The 16,374-nt window shown below is 42.9% G+C and overlaps 3 long non-coding RNA genes across 3 annotated transcripts in view; all 3 read right to left on the bottom strand.

Moving 5' to 3' along the window:
• The window catches only part of LOC109306725, a 12,263-nt gene extending 11,360 nt beyond the window's left edge, over nt 1-903 (bottom strand). The window contains exon 1 of the long non-coding RNA XR_002100091.1: nt 837-903. This is a non-coding gene — a long non-coding RNA (uncharacterized LOC109306725). The remainder of the gene's footprint in view (nt 1-836) is intronic.
• A 1,232-nt stretch (nt 904-2,135) lies between these two features.
• On the bottom strand, nt 2,136-12,886 carry LOC109306726. The gene is made up of 4 exons (XR_002100092.1): nt 12,701-12,886; nt 12,535-12,594; nt 11,625-11,723; nt 2,136-3,411 (listed from the first exon to the last, which is right to left on the bottom strand). It is a non-coding gene; the product is annotated as an uncharacterized LOC109306726 (long non-coding RNA).
• LOC109306727 lies at nt 4,086-5,275 on the bottom strand. Its single transcript, XR_002100093.1, has 2 exons — nt 4,318-5,275; nt 4,086-4,161 (listed from the first exon to the last, which is right to left on the bottom strand). It is a non-coding gene; the product is annotated as an uncharacterized LOC109306727 (long non-coding RNA).
• Nucleotides 12,887-16,374: the final 3,488 nt, after the last annotated feature.

Below are 16,374 nucleotides of genomic sequence, written 5' to 3'. Positions count from 1 at the left end.
TCCCGGGACATCATTCTCCCCTTGTACTTGGCATTGGTGAGGCCACAGCTGGAGTACTGCGTCCAGTTTTGGGCTCCACAATTCAAAAAGGATGTGCAGAAGCTTGAGAGAGTCCAGAAAAGAGCCATGTTCATGATCAGAGGTCAGGAAAACAGATCTTACGACGAGAGGCTGAGAGCCATAGGGCTCTTTAGCCTGGAAAAGTGCAGGCTCGGGGTGATCTGATGGCCATCTATAAGTTTATCAGGGGTGACCACCAGGATCTGGGGGAATGTTTATTCACCAGCGTGCCCCAAGGTATGACGAGGTCAAACAGTCATAAACTACTACAAGACCGTTTCAGGCTGGACATAAGGAAGAATTTCTTTACTGTCCGAGCCCCTAAGGTCTGGAACAGCCTGCCATCGAAGGCGGTTCAAACACCTACACTGAACACCTTCAAGAGCAAATCTGATGCTTATCTTGCTGGGATCCTATGACCCCAGCTGACTTCCTGCTCTTTGGGCGGGGGGCTGGACTCAATGATCTTCTGAAGTCCCTTCTAGCCCTAGTGTCTATGAAATCTGAGAGGATCACAATACAAGGTGAGAGAGCTTTCAGTATGGGGTAAGGGTTTGGGTATGTGGAAGATGACCTGGAAGATAGGTTGTTATTTTATAAAAAGAATGTCTTTACCATGTGATTGTTTAAACAGGAGCCAGAGACAACAGAGGCAAAGCCATCTTACTGATTGCCTGAGGCAGTGGGGCACAGGGGGAGGGGAGGTTGGAAAGGGGCATGCCAACCACTATAGATGGGATGGAGGCGGGGGAGGTTATGGAGAAGTGACGTCTTACTTGCCTCTCTGCACACTGAACCCTCTACTACTGCTCTGCAAGTATTGGCAGCTCCTTGGGAGGTCCTCTGTTCCCTGTTTGGTCCCATCCCAGACACAAAATGGATTAAGATTTAGTGGGGCCCTGCGTAAACACAGAATTAGAGACCTCCTCCCCCCAGTGGGAGCTGGACTTCATCAGGTTGCTGCTAAGAGTGGGGCAGGCCTCCATGCCCAATGGGGGATCCTGGGTGGGCTTAGATGGGCTGGGGTGGGGTGGCACATGCCACCTCCTCTCTCTGCTTCCCATCCTCTTCTATACCTGCCATGGCCATAGTGGGGCAAGAGAAGATGCAGGCTGCCTGCTGTGGGCTCAAGGCTCTCCCTCCCCACATGTACTGCCTAGACGAGCCACCTGTAGCTCTGTTCTGCTCCCCACCCCAGCCTAGGGTTCCATGCACCACCCTGGCTGAGCAGTGCCCCCAGCCCCTGGCCCACTCCGTCCCTCACTGTGGTGGCTTCAATCTGCCCCCGCCTTTCTTCCCCAAAACCTCTTCCCCCCATTAGACTTATCTGCATGGAGCTGGCTGCCTGGCCACTTAAGGCCATGCACATGCACAGGGGTGGTGCTAAGGAGGGTTTGGGGGACTAAAGCCATCCCAAAATGTGCCTTAGCCTCCCCGTAGGCATCCCTCCCAGTGCCGCTGCTACCTGCCCGCCTGCCCCACTCCTGCCCGCAGCCCACAGAGGCACAGAAGACAAGCCCAGCAGCAGCTCAGTCCTCACACCAGGAAATGGCTGGCCCTTTCCCTGTGTCTCCTGGCAGCCCCAAGCAGGATCCCTTGCAGGCTGGAATACTGCCTGCCTGCAATCCCAGGTACAAATGTATTGGGTGCAGGTCTGCCTGATTGGGGGGCGCACCATCCCACTTAACCCAGTTGCTCCCCAGATACACTGCTGGCTGCAGGGGTGCACTGCCCTGTTCCTATGCCCAGGACTGCCCTTGCTGTGCTAAAAGTCCTTGGTGGGGAGAGGTTCTGGTGCCCCCTTACAGGCAGTGCCTTGGGTTGGTGACCTGCTCACCTCACCCTGATTACACTACTGAGACACAGAGATTGTTTTTTAAAGTCATGTCACATTATTAAGTTTGATTTATTATCTCTGACTTAGATACAGCTAGTGCCACTAACTTCAGAATATTAATAATTGATTAATAAAGAACTGACTAATGTATTCTAGTTTATTAAGAAAAAGAGAAGAAAAATCCTAGATATTTAGCAGGCAATCTAAGTTCCTCAGATCTTCTGGGAACCTATTTGTTTTTACATGATTCACTCACACATTCTAATAAATCTCCTTTGCAAAGCTAATCTGTATTTTATTTCTCCCTAGTGGTGTTATGCAGCTAGATATAAGTTTTGAAGCATGGTACTCCAGCTTAAAATGATGGATTCCAATGCTTTATTGTAGCAGAGCAGTGATAGGCTTATGATTTTGTTAGCAAGTCCTATAACTACTCCCCATTCTATTTTATTATAAAATAGTAATCTTCTGTTCTAAAGGGTTTATAGAATCATAACATTACAAGTTGATTGACAAAACCCCATTACAGGAAAATGGGTCTAATGTTTTTCCAACAAATTTAGAAATATTTGACTTGGCCTTTTTGAAGTTACATAAAATTTGCACTTTCATTTATATACACAGTACAAAAAGTAATGCTTATCCATTTGTAAAAAGTATCTTGTTCCTTCTACTCATTGAACACATAGGATACAAGAGGAAATATAACAGAAAGAATTCCTCTATTTATTGTAGTTCTATCAGGAAACTAGATTCACTACCACAGTGGAGGTTTGTGAAAATGGGTGTGCAAATTTGCACTTCTAAATTCATATTTGACCACCTAACAATGGACGGTATTACACCAGACAGCTGAGCACTTCCAGCAACTTCCATTCAGGTACCTGATTCACTGTTATTGGCTACCTGTGTGACACTGGGTAAATCATTTAGCTGTTCCATGTCTTGGTTTATTCACCTGTGAAGCAAAGTAGCGTAGTGGGGGCTCAGCAACACAACGTCCCTTAAAGAAATCCTCTTAAATATGTGTCAGTTTAACTGAGAACAGAATAGTACTCAGCAGCAATGGCGTTTAGATGCATATATAAGTGGTCTGATTTCTGCACTTCCTACACAAAACAATAGCATGCAAATGCAGGGGTTTGTGCCAGGAGAACGCATTACAAGATGGGGACTAAAATGGTTACCTTAACTTCTAGTTTCCTGACATTCTTGTGATGAATCATGAAAAAACAATTGCTTTTTAATGATAGTCTTTTGTCTACAAATTAAAAATCCCAACCTCCGTAATTTCCTAATCTCTGTTCTGGTTTTGGTATCTGACTCAGTGCAGATAAATCTCAAAAAATGTTGTCACTTGTGGGAAACAGAACTGAAATAACTAGAGGGTAACTCTCAGGTCAAGCCCCTTATTTGCTTCAACATTTTTCAGATATTTTTTTCTGCTATGGGGCCTAGCTGTGCAGATGTGACCATTTCCTTTCTACCAAACCAACCAAAACAATGCTGGAGACCTAAAGCAATAAACACACAGTATCCTCTTTCAATTTCTCCATTCTGGGGAGAAGGTAATTTTATATATTTCAGATCTTCAACCATATCCTTACACCTGACTGACAGCAGCATTAATGAAATGCAAGATTGATAGCTGTGATGGATAACCACAAAGATACAGTCAATCTGGAAAGAACAAGAGTAGTCTACATAGGGAGGGATGGCAGGGAGTAAAGGACATCTACAGTCATCTCAACAAAAACCCCTGCCAAGCATGAAATAAAAAAGACCAAGAGAGGACTAAAAATGTATATGCTACTGTCTGTGTCTACATGATACGGTGACTGCACAGATGTTAGTGTGCAGTCATTTAATACTTGTAACTGGAGTTACTGCGCAGTAGTGTCACATCACACTTCGTGCCACACAATGCTACTGCGCAGTAGTTAGGAGGTACTACACAGGCAGCATCTCACGTAGACTCTGCCACTGTGTATTGATGTATGGAGTTGTTAATCTTTTCTTTAACAATCTGGCTTGAGTACCCATTATTCCAACAAGTTATTTGCACAAGTCATTTGATTGGTTTTAATAGGATAACTCATGTGATGAAATGACAACTAGTTAGAGCAGGAGGTTCAAATCTGTCTCACAGGGAGAAAGTGTTAAAGCAAAGCTTGAGAGTCAGGTTTTCTGGGTCATGTTCCTGTTTCTGCCACGAGGTAACTGTGAATAAATTACTTGATCACACTGTGCCTCAGTTTACTCACCTGTAAACCGAAGATACAGAAGAACTGTGGTAACCTGCATCAGTTTACTCACCTGTAAACCGAAGATACAGAAGAACTGTGGTAACCTGCATCAGTTTACTCACCTGTAAACCGAAGATACAGAAGAACTGTGGTAACCTGCATCAGTTTACTCACCTGTAAAACAGAAGAAGTAACCATATTCTGTACCCCCCACACAAATAGTTAAATAAATTTTAAGAGTTAATACTGGATCCAGTAGCATTTGCTTGGTCCGGTACATAAGAAATTTTCTAAAGATGGGTGTTGGGTGTCTTCATTCATTAATACTAGATATATATGATCTTCTAGGAGTCACAGTTGTAGATGGGCAACTGTTTAATGTTAAAGAATATTTTAATTTGGTTTTCTTTTTTTTTCAAGGTTGGGAATCACGAGTATATAGCATTTTCATGTTGCATCACTCATATTTTATTCTGTCCCTCTTGTGTACCATTTTAAAACTTAAAACAATTCTGTAAACATATAATTGGATTTATCTTGTAGTTTTCTTTATCCAGTTCTAAAGCGCAGGCACATTCAGTGATTGGTGTCTCAGATATTTTTTCCACAACCTAAACCATACACTAAAACTGAGAGCTGAAAGGACAAACCATCAAGTCAGTCATACATTTGATTTATTGAGAAGTAAGAGATGAAATCTGGGAGAGGCCCTTTAGATTCTTGTACAATATGGGAAATATATAAAACTGTCTGTGCAGCTCCAGGAGACTCCATAAGCTATTAGCATCAACAGGCATCTGCAGACTGTGTAATTGAGCAATACAGTACTGTTCAAACAGTCATGAAGATAGATATTCAATAACTAAGCAAGCATGCTTGTGTAGTCATCAGAAATTATGGAAAAGGCCCTAATGTACACAGTTTATCCTGATAGGTGTTGTGTGGCAGGGCACCAGCAGTGCCTGCCACTTTAAGGTTTCTAGTTGGCAGTGGAGCAGCCGGCATGTGGGTGCTAGCCTCATCAAGGCTAGCACATGACCCTAGGAGGACCCTGGGATTGGATGAGGGGGCACAGCAGCCTCCATTTTAACCCAGGCCCTCAGAAAGAGAGGGAGCAGCCTGTGCTGAGAAGGCCAGGGGGCAACATCAGGCTGAGCTGCTCCTGGAACATCTTGGAGGTAAGGGCAGGAGCTATGGGGATGGTTTGGAGGCTCCTGGTTCTGGGTCAGACCTAAAACTGCACCCTGCTGGGGATGGGTGGTCTGGTGGAGCTGTTCACTGCAGAACAGTCCCCCAGAAATGCCAGGCCAGTTACCACCAGTGAAAGGCAAGGAGGGGGGCCTGAAAACCCCAGACCCTACCAATGTCTGGGTTACCAACAAGGGAAGAGACCTGGGCCAGGCAAGCCCAGTGCGGGACACCTGATCCCAGTGTTGTGGGGCCAGGCATGCTGACGGCCACATGAGCCTACAGAGTGGAAGATCCCAGTGCAAGGAGCCAGGCACAGCAACAGCCACCTGAGCCCCACAGGGTTAGGACCTCAGTGGCCCAGCGAGGGGGCTGCAAGAGTGAAGTGGCCCAGCAAGGAGCCCGAGGGCCCAGTGAGGGGCAGAACCACTGACTTGGGGAAATAGATATATTGGCGGGGATAATATGGAAATACTGGATGTGACACAGAAACAGTTGCAAGGCAGGGGGCATGTGTAAGGGTCAGTTGGAGCATGTATTTAGGCCCTTGTTATCAAGAGGCTAAACAATGGGCAGCCTTCTGCCTTAGAAATAACATTCATATTATTTTCATGAAGGCATGGCAGGAGAATGAGGTGGGGGTTTAGCTTAGAAGAGGTGGGTGGTTAGTACTGAGACCCAGCTCTGAAAGGCCAGCCTGTTACATGTTGTAACTATTAGGGCATAGTACATCTGGCAACAATTAAACATTTTTCTGTGCTCCTTTGCTGGTGTCCTACACCATATCCTGACTCTTGCAGACCTTTTTGGAACACATCATTTAAGTACTTTTCCCTGCTGTTTCTGCAGTTCTCTTGTAATAAATTTCTTAAATCATAGACTAGCAGTGTCCTAATGAGCCTTATACTCTGATACCTATACACAAATAGCACCTCACTAGAGGATTCTGGCCATTTTTTCGAAGAGATGAGTAGAGGAAGGTTTGGATCTGAAAGGGGACATCTTCCATGTATACACCATAGCCTTTGGGATTTCCCTTATGCTTTGCCCCCTCTATAAACAGTGGCCTTTTCAATGCTTCAGTCTTCAAAAGTCATGACCTTGATTCAGCCAACAGGGATCAGAAACTGATGCAATACTTACCCTAGCTACAGACATGGAATTGGCTGTGATCAAACTTACTAGTAATCAAAACCAGTGTAAACTGTGGTTTTTCTTGTCTTCACCTGGGCTTTGCATATTTACAGCTGTTTGCTTCCTGCCCATTGTTGTATTGAACCTAACCACAAACAGTAACTAAGCCTTAGGCAATCCCACAAGTTTTTTGGGAAATGAGGGGCATGATGTTAACAGATTTTTAGTATACTTTAAAAATAAATAAACCAGACTTATGAACAAGAATAAAAATACGGAACCACCGTGAGAAACATGGAATCAAAGACTCAAGGTTGTTTGATTTCAGTAGGTGTTAGGTGCCAGACTATATCTGAAGATCTCTGCCATTGTACTTGTATATATCATTTATACACCAAGCAGAAATTTTCCCTTAAGAATGGAAGGATAGCAGCCCTACAAAGGCCACCATAGACTTATTATTACTCCCCCTTTTTATACAGAAGGTGATTAAACGCTATGATGTTGGGAAGCAATGTATGGCTAGTCAGAGGTCAGCGTCTCAAACTATGTTAACATACACATACCTTTAATAGATGGGAAAATCCTGTAGTCAGTCAGTCAGGTACCATTTCACATGAAGACTGCTGCAACATATTCCTATTCCAGCAGTGATACTCTGTCAGTCTTATCAACTATACTTTAAAAGTACAGCACTGAGGTGCATTTAAAATGTCTGTTTTCATTCCAATGCCAAAGTTATCTTTCAGCATAAATTTTAATCAGAGCTATCTCATGAGTAAACTCTATACTCTAATTAATGGCTCGAATAATTGTGCTCCGTGTACAGTTTGGCTGGCGGCCGCAGCTTTCGTTAACTGTATGATTGCTGTTTATGTCATATATTGAAAAGTAGTGTTATTTCCATTTCAAGATAATCAGCATTTACTTAGAAAATTCAGAGGATAGACAGGCCAGTGTTGTATACAATAGAGTAACTCTGTGCAACATACTGCATTGCAGCAAGACAGCTAATAATATAGTGAAGCAAAGCACATTTACTGCTATGAATTGCACTATGCTGTGGAGAATAGGATGATATCATATTATATTTTGTAACCAGAGATATGTTGGAGAATTTTTTTAAGGGCTAAAGCACATTTCTGGCATGACTACTAATATATTAAACAGTTGAATGCTCCTCTTTCATTCTGGTTACATGTCATTCTGGCATTTGGAGATACTGTTGAAACAAGCCTCTAACTATTAAAATTCAATGTTTGTCTGATGGCACATCCCATAGGAAACAGAGAATAATGTGATAAGCCTGATGCAGTTACTATCTCCTGGTTTAAAACGCAAATCAACAGGGATAGTTATATATCTATTATGCCATAGCATCATAATCCATCAGCTAGGAGAAATTATGAAAGGTGTAAAATACACCCATTTCCTATTGACTTACAGTGCGAGTTAGGCACTTAACTGTTGATTGTGCTTTTGAAAATCATCCACTTAAATATTAATTCACTGTTTATTCACATTATATTTAACAAAGAGTGAATGTTCCATAGTTCTCTGTGACATGATAGCTGAGTGCTGTTGCTTCAGAGAGAACTCTAGTGATACCCTGTGGAAAGTGGGACAAAATATTTCAAAATATCTTTAAAATACTTTGTAGACATTAATATAACTTGGCATTATAAATGGGAAGCTGAGCTATCTGTGGATTTTTATAACGTTACATTTTATTTTGGAATGTGAACGCAACATCTTTCCTAGTTTACCCTGCAATTCTAACACAAGTCTTAAAAAAACTTTCCTAAAACCCTCAAACATTTGAACCCAGGAGCAGCTGAAGTTCACAGAGCTATCCCTGAAGCCAGTAATTTAGCAGAATTCAAAAAGGCACAAACATTTATGTGGTTACTGACGACATTCATGATCACATTACATAGAATTTAAAATAGAGTAAAAGCTATCTCCTGCTGTGTCTTGGGCAGTATACTTATCTTTAACTGAGTGTAGGGAGGTTAGTCCATAACTGTCCACTTCAAGCTTTCTTGAGTTATTGTGAAGCAAGTAGCACTGATCACTGGTGGAGCCAGGACGCTAGACATGATGGACCAATGATCTGATTGATAAGGCAATTCCTATGTTAGTATGTATTAAGAGATCTGTGTAAGCATTATCATAGTAGTAACTATTCTAAAATATGGTGGTAGCCAAGACTAGGAGTCCATTGACCTGTGCAGACATAGAAAAATCCTGCTTGGCTCCAGCTTTCATTAAGAAGTAAAGATAGTATGGTGACAGTAAAATGACTTAGTGCTTCCAATATGGCTCTTAAACTGCGGCATGAACAAACAGAAGCTTCGCTCTTAAAAAGTTCTCTCTTTCCCCCCCCTTTTTTTTCAATTGCGTGATTAAAGAAAAGTGCAATTTTTAAGCAGGTTTTTTCATTTTTATTTTGTATAAAATTTAATATTTACCTTGAAGGGATTTGATTCAAACTTTCCAAAAATTCTCGTTGTCAGAGACCAAGTATGGGAAAATCATTTTCAGTATTTTATAAGGCTACTTTTTACTTTGGAATGTGAACAAAATCTATAGCAGAATTCACTTACTGCAGAACTAACAAAATTCATTAATGGCATAACTAACAATGAATGATTTATTTTAAAGAATTAAAATTTACTTGCTGGCCATGAATTAGATACAAACAGACTACACATTTCTTCATGTGTTTTCTATTTGTGTTTATTAATGTAAACTGTTTGCAAACAGAGCTCAGATCATAGATTGCTTGTGAACTTTTTCTTCCTTACTTTGCCCCTGAGTATGTGGCATTTGTGATTCAATAGCATGCCTGTTTCTTTTGGTTAAACTGGTTTAACCTTTATTAATAAACTTTTCTTTCATCCAAAGAGTGAAATTCACTCCTGTCCAGAGGACCACCAGGAATCCCATGCATCTCTTGTGTCTTCTTAGGCCTTGGTTTATGAGGGCTATGAATCACCAAAACAGCCCACATTCTTTAAGCTGTGCATTAAAAATTTGAAGCCTTCAGTACTGTGTATACCTAATACTGATCCCCTGTGGAAGGCTGAATTGCAACCTACAAGAAATTCTGTCATTAAATACATCTTTTTTTATGCATTTGAAATATACTTTCCATGCATATTTATACAACCCAAATGTCTGAGTATTGGCAAAAAGAGCAAATTGCTTAACCATATCTGGAACTTTCCAACATATTCAGATATTTGTTCACCATATAGCTAGTGGGGACCACATTGCGATCCCTGTTGGTAATACCTGTGAACTCTGTTAACATCCCAAACCACAATTTTGACCCGAGAAATTGACCAACTGTAACCAGTCATAATGCCTTCTGACCAAAGTACAAGAGTCATCCTTAGGACCAACACTGACAGTAGTGTCTGTAAACCTTGAAGGGTTTTCAATGGCAAAAAAAAAAAAAAAAAATTGTAAATCCAGGTAAGAACATCCAGTCTGATATCTTGTGCTTACTAGAGACACACTGAGGACCTCATAATAACCATAACCATCCTTCAATACCTGGAATGACTATGGCGATTAAAAGACCACACAACCAATTTAAGTCCCATATTTGTTGAAATGGGAACTGTCATAGTTTCTACAGCAAAGACTGAAGAAAACAACATTGAAATCCTGACTATCAAATTCAATGGAATCACAATCACTTCAGTCTACAAACCACCTCACACAAGTTTCACCTTTACAGATACACCAGGGATCACTCAAAATAAACCACTGATGATCATGGGTGGCTTTAACAGCCACAGCATGCAACTGGGCTACAATGAGACCAATAAAGATAGTGAAGCAGTACAAGCTTGGTCAGATGCATACCAGTTACGTTTGATCTATGACCCAAAGTTACTTAAATCATTCAAAAGCAGCCACTGGAAATGAGGATACAATGCAGACCTTATATTCATCAGCAACACTATCACTGGGCTAAGTAATAAAATGGCATTGGACCCTATCCCACATTCCCAACGTCAACTAATTGCATTCAGATCAAAGTTGCAATAACACCTATAACAGTGTCATCCAGCTGACATTTCAACCTTAAAGGCTATGGACAGATATTCAAAAAGCATGAGCTTGCACAGATTCAATCTTTTTAGGTTAGTCTAAAGGTGAACTGAGTGGGGAAGAGAGGCATGGTAGACCTGAGTATGACTGAAGAGGGGTTTAAACCCCCACCTTGGTGTGCAGGGTTCAGAGGGTTGGGGAAAGTGGGGCTATGGCCAGACCCCAGTGGTGGGGAGGAGGCAGATAGCCCTGCTTGCATCAGCAGCTCCCTGACAGCCAGGAGCAATCAAGGCACACAGCTCTGTTGCCTGGCCCTGGAGGGGGACTCTTCCCCTGCCTCCTCCCTCCCTGAGCAGGGTGGGGGGCTCTGTGTGGTGCTGCCCAGCCTGGGTGCAGGGAGCAGCTGTCACTAAGCTGCAGCCACTAGGGAGAGCCTTGCTTCTGCTGCCTAGGCTGGCTCCGTTCAGCCCCGGCTGAGGCATCCACGAGGACTAACTAGACTTGGAGGATATTCGAGTTAGAGATATAGTGTGTTGCATCATAACTAGGTAGAAGCTAGAGCAGAAATGATACATAAATTGTCATACCCTCTATAAATCTACAAATATACCCTACATTTGCAATGCTTTTATTTAAACTCTTCCCTACTACTCTACTGATGCAGTGCACTGAAAAAACTGTTTTATAAATCACTGGACCAGTGACTTCTAAAACAAATATTACAGGGTATTCACACATAAAACAATTTTGAAATGCATCATTATAAGCAATTGCATTATCATTAAAAGTCCCTAATCAGTATAATTGAAACATCCCTGTCATGAATTTGGGACTCTTTCTGAATAAAATTCTGATTTTGAGAAGTACATTTCTGGTCAGGGACTAGGCTTGAAGTCTGTGTGTCTAACCAGAACACTGTAAAACTGTAACCTTGAATACTCAACACAGTATTTGCAGTGAACATGCTTAAATATGTTTGCATAAAATAGGCATCCGATAATTTCAAACAAACAAACTAATGTAAACAATCTGTTCATAATTACTTCTTGAATACAAAATATCAGAAATTACTAAACTGAGTATACTTTCTCTACCTTTAGTGAGTGGCAGGATGGTGAGGGGTAAGCTTGCAGTGCTACCCCCACTGTTAGATCACTTTTCCATCTGCACAGCATATAGAGATGCATCCAGTTCTGTGTGAAGGACAAGGCACAAATTGGTTTTTACACTACTACTCCAATTTCCATTTTATAGTATTGTCATCTGCTCTGTTTATAAACTATAGCATATCAGGTCATGTACTTCCCTTCTATGAACCTACTTTAGTGAAGGGTTAAAATATTTTCCGGTACCTCCAGAAATTCAGTTTTTACTGTTCAAGAGATTAAACTTCAGAATCTAAATTGCTTGAACAATTTGAAATCTGTTACACAGTATATCAGGGAACTATGGCTAAATATTAAAGTGCCCCAGGTGTCTGGAGCAGCATTAACTGCCTTATATTTAACTCTATCAGTTTCCTGTTGTGTTCAACCATACAGCGCAGTTGTAGATGTTCTTATTTTAGTATAATAGTGCATCTTTTTTCCTTCATCTAATCCATAGAATTTTGGCATGGAGGGGAAACACTGCATTTCATCTGGGAATACCACTTTCCCACTAGCAACCCTGAACATTTTTCTATCTCACTAGGTAATAAAATGAAAAAACCCAAACCGTTATTATCTTTTTTCGAAGTCATTTAGACGAAAGCATTACATGCAGCTAGTAAGAAATGGTAAGAAACTACTAACTGCAAACACAGCTTTTTATCCCTTTTTCTTCCGTTCATTTCTGGCCAGAATTTAGTCATAAACATCTTGTCTATACTCGGTGGCTGTATTAGGTTAGGATTCTGAATCTGATCTCTTTTGGACATGGGCTTGGGAATACTAAGCTACAGGTCAAGTAACAGGATCATGTAAGCATATAGGTTTGCTGAGGAATATTTAAAAGGCAACTTACTGCTCAGTCAGGAGAGACCTATTGTGGAGACTTCCTGGAGATTGGCAGAGGGACAGTAGCCTGTGGAAAAGCAAAGAGGATGTGGCTTTCTTTATACTAGAGTTACCTTATCTCCACTGTGGCACCATTTGGAGCTTGCCTGAGCAGGCAAAGAGCTTTATGCTACCTTTGCATCCCCCCCTGTTCCAGACTCAGCCAAAGATTTACTGCTAAAGGATTCAACTGAAAACAAGAATAAAAAAGTGAAGGATTTTCAAAAGTGTTCAGAACTAAACTGTCTTCACTTCCATTAGGGACAATGGTAATACACTTGATAGAATCAGGACTAAGTCACTTCTTTCCTTTTGGAAACTCCCACCTAAATACCCAGGAAAACTTCAGAATTGTCTATTTTCAGTCATACAGAAAAGCAGACCTGGTTTTGAATGGTTCAGCCATTCTTGTAAATCAGTAACTCATTGCATTGTGGTTAACAAGAAGTTTACATGGTGAACAGAAAATTACATTACTTGCATTCCTGTGCAGCTTGAAGGAAGTCATTGAAAAAACATCTTACAATTGAAACAATAACTGCTCCTAATACATTTCTGAAAGTTGCAGTGCTGGGCACAGGTATAATAAAGCAGCCACTGATTAATTCATTTGGTGCTCAGTGAAACAATTTTAATCATGATGAACTAATGTGATTTTAATGGGAATGTCATAAGTACCCCTATGCAAATTCTATTTTAATGTACCAATTAATTGTACTATGATTCCTCCAAATGAGGTAACTCACAATGCAGAGCTAGAGCTAGTGCAGTGATCCATTATGAGAGTGCTGACTTGAAATGGGTACACGCCTTTGGCAGGATGTTCCTGGCTTTCCCTAGGAAAGGGTGTGTATGTGTAGAAGGTGGTACAGTTATAGGCTGCTGAAAGATGTGAAAACAAAACAAAACTGTGCTTTACCAGAAGAGGAAGTGCGTTAGTTTGATCTGGCTCTTCATCGTCTGTATAGATCAGGTGCTTCAGTGGGACTTTTTGGCACATTTATCTAAAGTTGATTCAATCAGCTATTAGATAAAAGTGCCAGAAAGCCCCGCTGAAGCGCCCAATCTGTACAGAAGTTGAGTGAGCTGGGTCAAACTAATGCACTGATTCTTCTGGGCATGTGCTGTGCTTCGTGGAGGGGCACACTGAGCTGAAAGTAAAGTGTTGTTTTGCCTTTCTTTTCATGTCTTTAAGATGCCTCAATGATTTGCTCACACTTTTAGCAGAAATGTATATAACCAACCAAATTGAATGGGTGCATCAACATGAGGTGTTTACTGGGCAGTTGACTAACTGTGCAGTAAATCATCATCAGTGTCTACACGTGCCCCCCTATCATGGCACACAAAACTAATAAACTGCACAACAGGTTAGGACATGTAAATAAAAGTCTTAACCTGTTGTGAAGTTTTTTCATTCACAGCAGTGTATGTGTAGACACTACCCTGGCTGACTGGGGCACAAGGTGTTTCAGTGCTTGGTTATTCAGCAGGCAGCCCCGATGCTGAAGCATCCTCATGACTCAGCTAGCCACTGTGCAGCATGTGGAGTCCTGTTGAAGCAGCCACCCCAGTGCTAGCCCTGTGCTGAAACACCCTCATGCCTCAGCCAGCCCCACTGCAGCATGTGGAGCCCTGCTGGAGCAGCCCTGGGCTGCCAGACTGACCTTCTGGGTCCCCATGCCAGCCCAGGATGCTATGGCTGGGCTCCCTGTGCTTTGCGCAAATAAACTCCAGAGAAATATGTTCTGGAGTTTATTTGTGCACATTAACAGCATGTATAGATGCGCCCAGTGTGTGCGAACGAGGGGACTAGATGAAAGCGAACTAGAACAGACCTCATGAGACCAGCCCCCTGCTCAAGGCAAGATCTTCCTTGACTAAACAATCACAGACTCAGACATGTGACTGCCCAATTTGGTCTTGAAAAGTTCCAAGGATGGAGATTCCACAACTTCTCTAGGGCTAGGGACAGAAGTTACATATAAACTGGTTTAAGTGATTGGAAACTGGTTTAAACCTGTAACAGACCAGAAGTTCGTTGAACATAAACTGCTTAAAAATGGCCAAACATGTTTCAAGATAAACCTGGTTAGATGTAGTACAGGAAACCCTTGGTATTCATGGGTTATGCATTCATGGTTTCAGATATTTGCGAATGCTGAACCTGCATTTTAAATATACAGCTTTGCGAATGCTGAACCTGCATTTTAAATATACAGCAACAGGAGGCTTGCTGCCGCTGGCCTCCCGTTGCTGCCGCCATGCTCCTGCTGGAGCCATGCCCCACCCCAGCCACTGGGGGCACTGCATTCATGAACCTATTTGTGGATTTCACCATTCATGGGGATCATAGGAACATATCCCGCACAAATGGTGAGGGTCGTCTGTATCAGCCTTAATTGGTTTAGCACAAACTGGTTTATGGAAATTCTGCCCCAGATCCCTTCCTGGTTCAAGCTAACTCGCAGTCCCCCAGCATCCCAGGATGTGTTGCATCCCTGAGTTATGCCACCTGCTGCAGTGGAACAGGGATTGCCTCGCTCCTCTGCTCCCTAGCCTGCTTCCTGCCTGCATCCATCAGCCCATAGGGATGGGGCAGGGCAGGGAAACAGACTCCTAGACCTCCTAGCCAGGTTCTACAAAGCACATGGGGTATGGAAAGACCCTGAGGTTGGGGCTTTTCAACCCTTGGAAGCCTCCCCCCTCCGCACTGTGGGGGCAGCCCAGGGAGGTGAGGGAATTTCCCACCTCCCCCTCTCCAGCAGAGCTGCATGTCTTAGCTACTGCCACAGGAGGGAGGGGGAAGGAGTTCTCAAGGCCCCAGGGATGTGGGCACCAGGGAGCGGCCCACCTCAGGGGGCTTCCTTCACCTCAGCTGGGGGTCCCCTAGCCAGGCAGCCTTAGGGAGCTGAGGGGAACTCCCTTCCCACCTGCTGATTGCTTCAGCCCCTGCCACAAGAGAGGCAGAGAAGGAGTTCTCCAGGCTGTGCCAGGTGCCCAGCATGGGAGCACTGGGGAGCCCCTGACTGGGGGGCTTCTCCCCACCCCAGCCCAGGGCCTCCCAGCCTGGGGCAGCCCCATGGAGCTAAGGGGAATTTCCCCCCTCACAAACCTGAGAGCTGCTTGCTTTGCCCCTGTGAGTCTCAGGGACAACCTAAGGCAGCCTCAGGGAGCAGAGGCAAATTCTTCTGCTCCTCTACAGCTTGGTTTGCCTCAGCTGCTGCAATTGAAAACTGAATGTCAGTTCAGTTGGTTATCTGTTGAACCTATGTAGCTCAGAGGAAGCTGCCTAGGTGGAATTGATTCTGCCTCTGGCTTTTGTACTGTCTGTACTTATCCCAGGTAATATGTTCTAGTGCCTGGCCACTTTCATAGTCAGAAAGTTTCTCTAAATCTCCAACCTAAATTTCCCCATTGCTTCTGGTCCTGTCTCCTACGGCCACGCAGAAAAGCCCATCCCCATCCTCTCTATAATTGCCCTTCAGGTTTGAAAACTTTTCTGTCTCAGTCTTTTCTTCTCCAGACTAAGTAACCATATTTCTTTCAGCCTTTCCTTACAAGTCTAGTTCCCAGGGCTCTAATAATTTTGTTGTTCTGTGCTGAAGTCTTTCTAATCTGTCCATATCCTCCTTGAAGTGTGGGGCCCAAAACTGGACATACTACTCCAAGTGAAGGTTTGCCAGTGCTTAACAGAGTGGAAGAATCACTTTGTCTGATTTGCAAGTGACACTCCTGTTGATGCAACCCAGTATGCTGTTGCCTTTTTTTTGCAACAAGAGGACATGGTTGGCTCAAACCATTCAGC

The sequence above is a fragment of the Crocodylus porosus genome, unplaced genomic scaffold (assembly GCF_001723895.1).
Source record: "Crocodylus porosus isolate Cpor-Errol unplaced genomic scaffold, CroPor_comp1, whole genome shotgun sequence".
NCBI lineage: Eukaryota > Metazoa > Chordata > Crocodylia > Crocodylidae > Crocodylus > Crocodylus porosus.
Note: the sequence above shows the minus strand (reverse complement) of the source record. Positions and strands in the feature narration are given on the sequence as shown.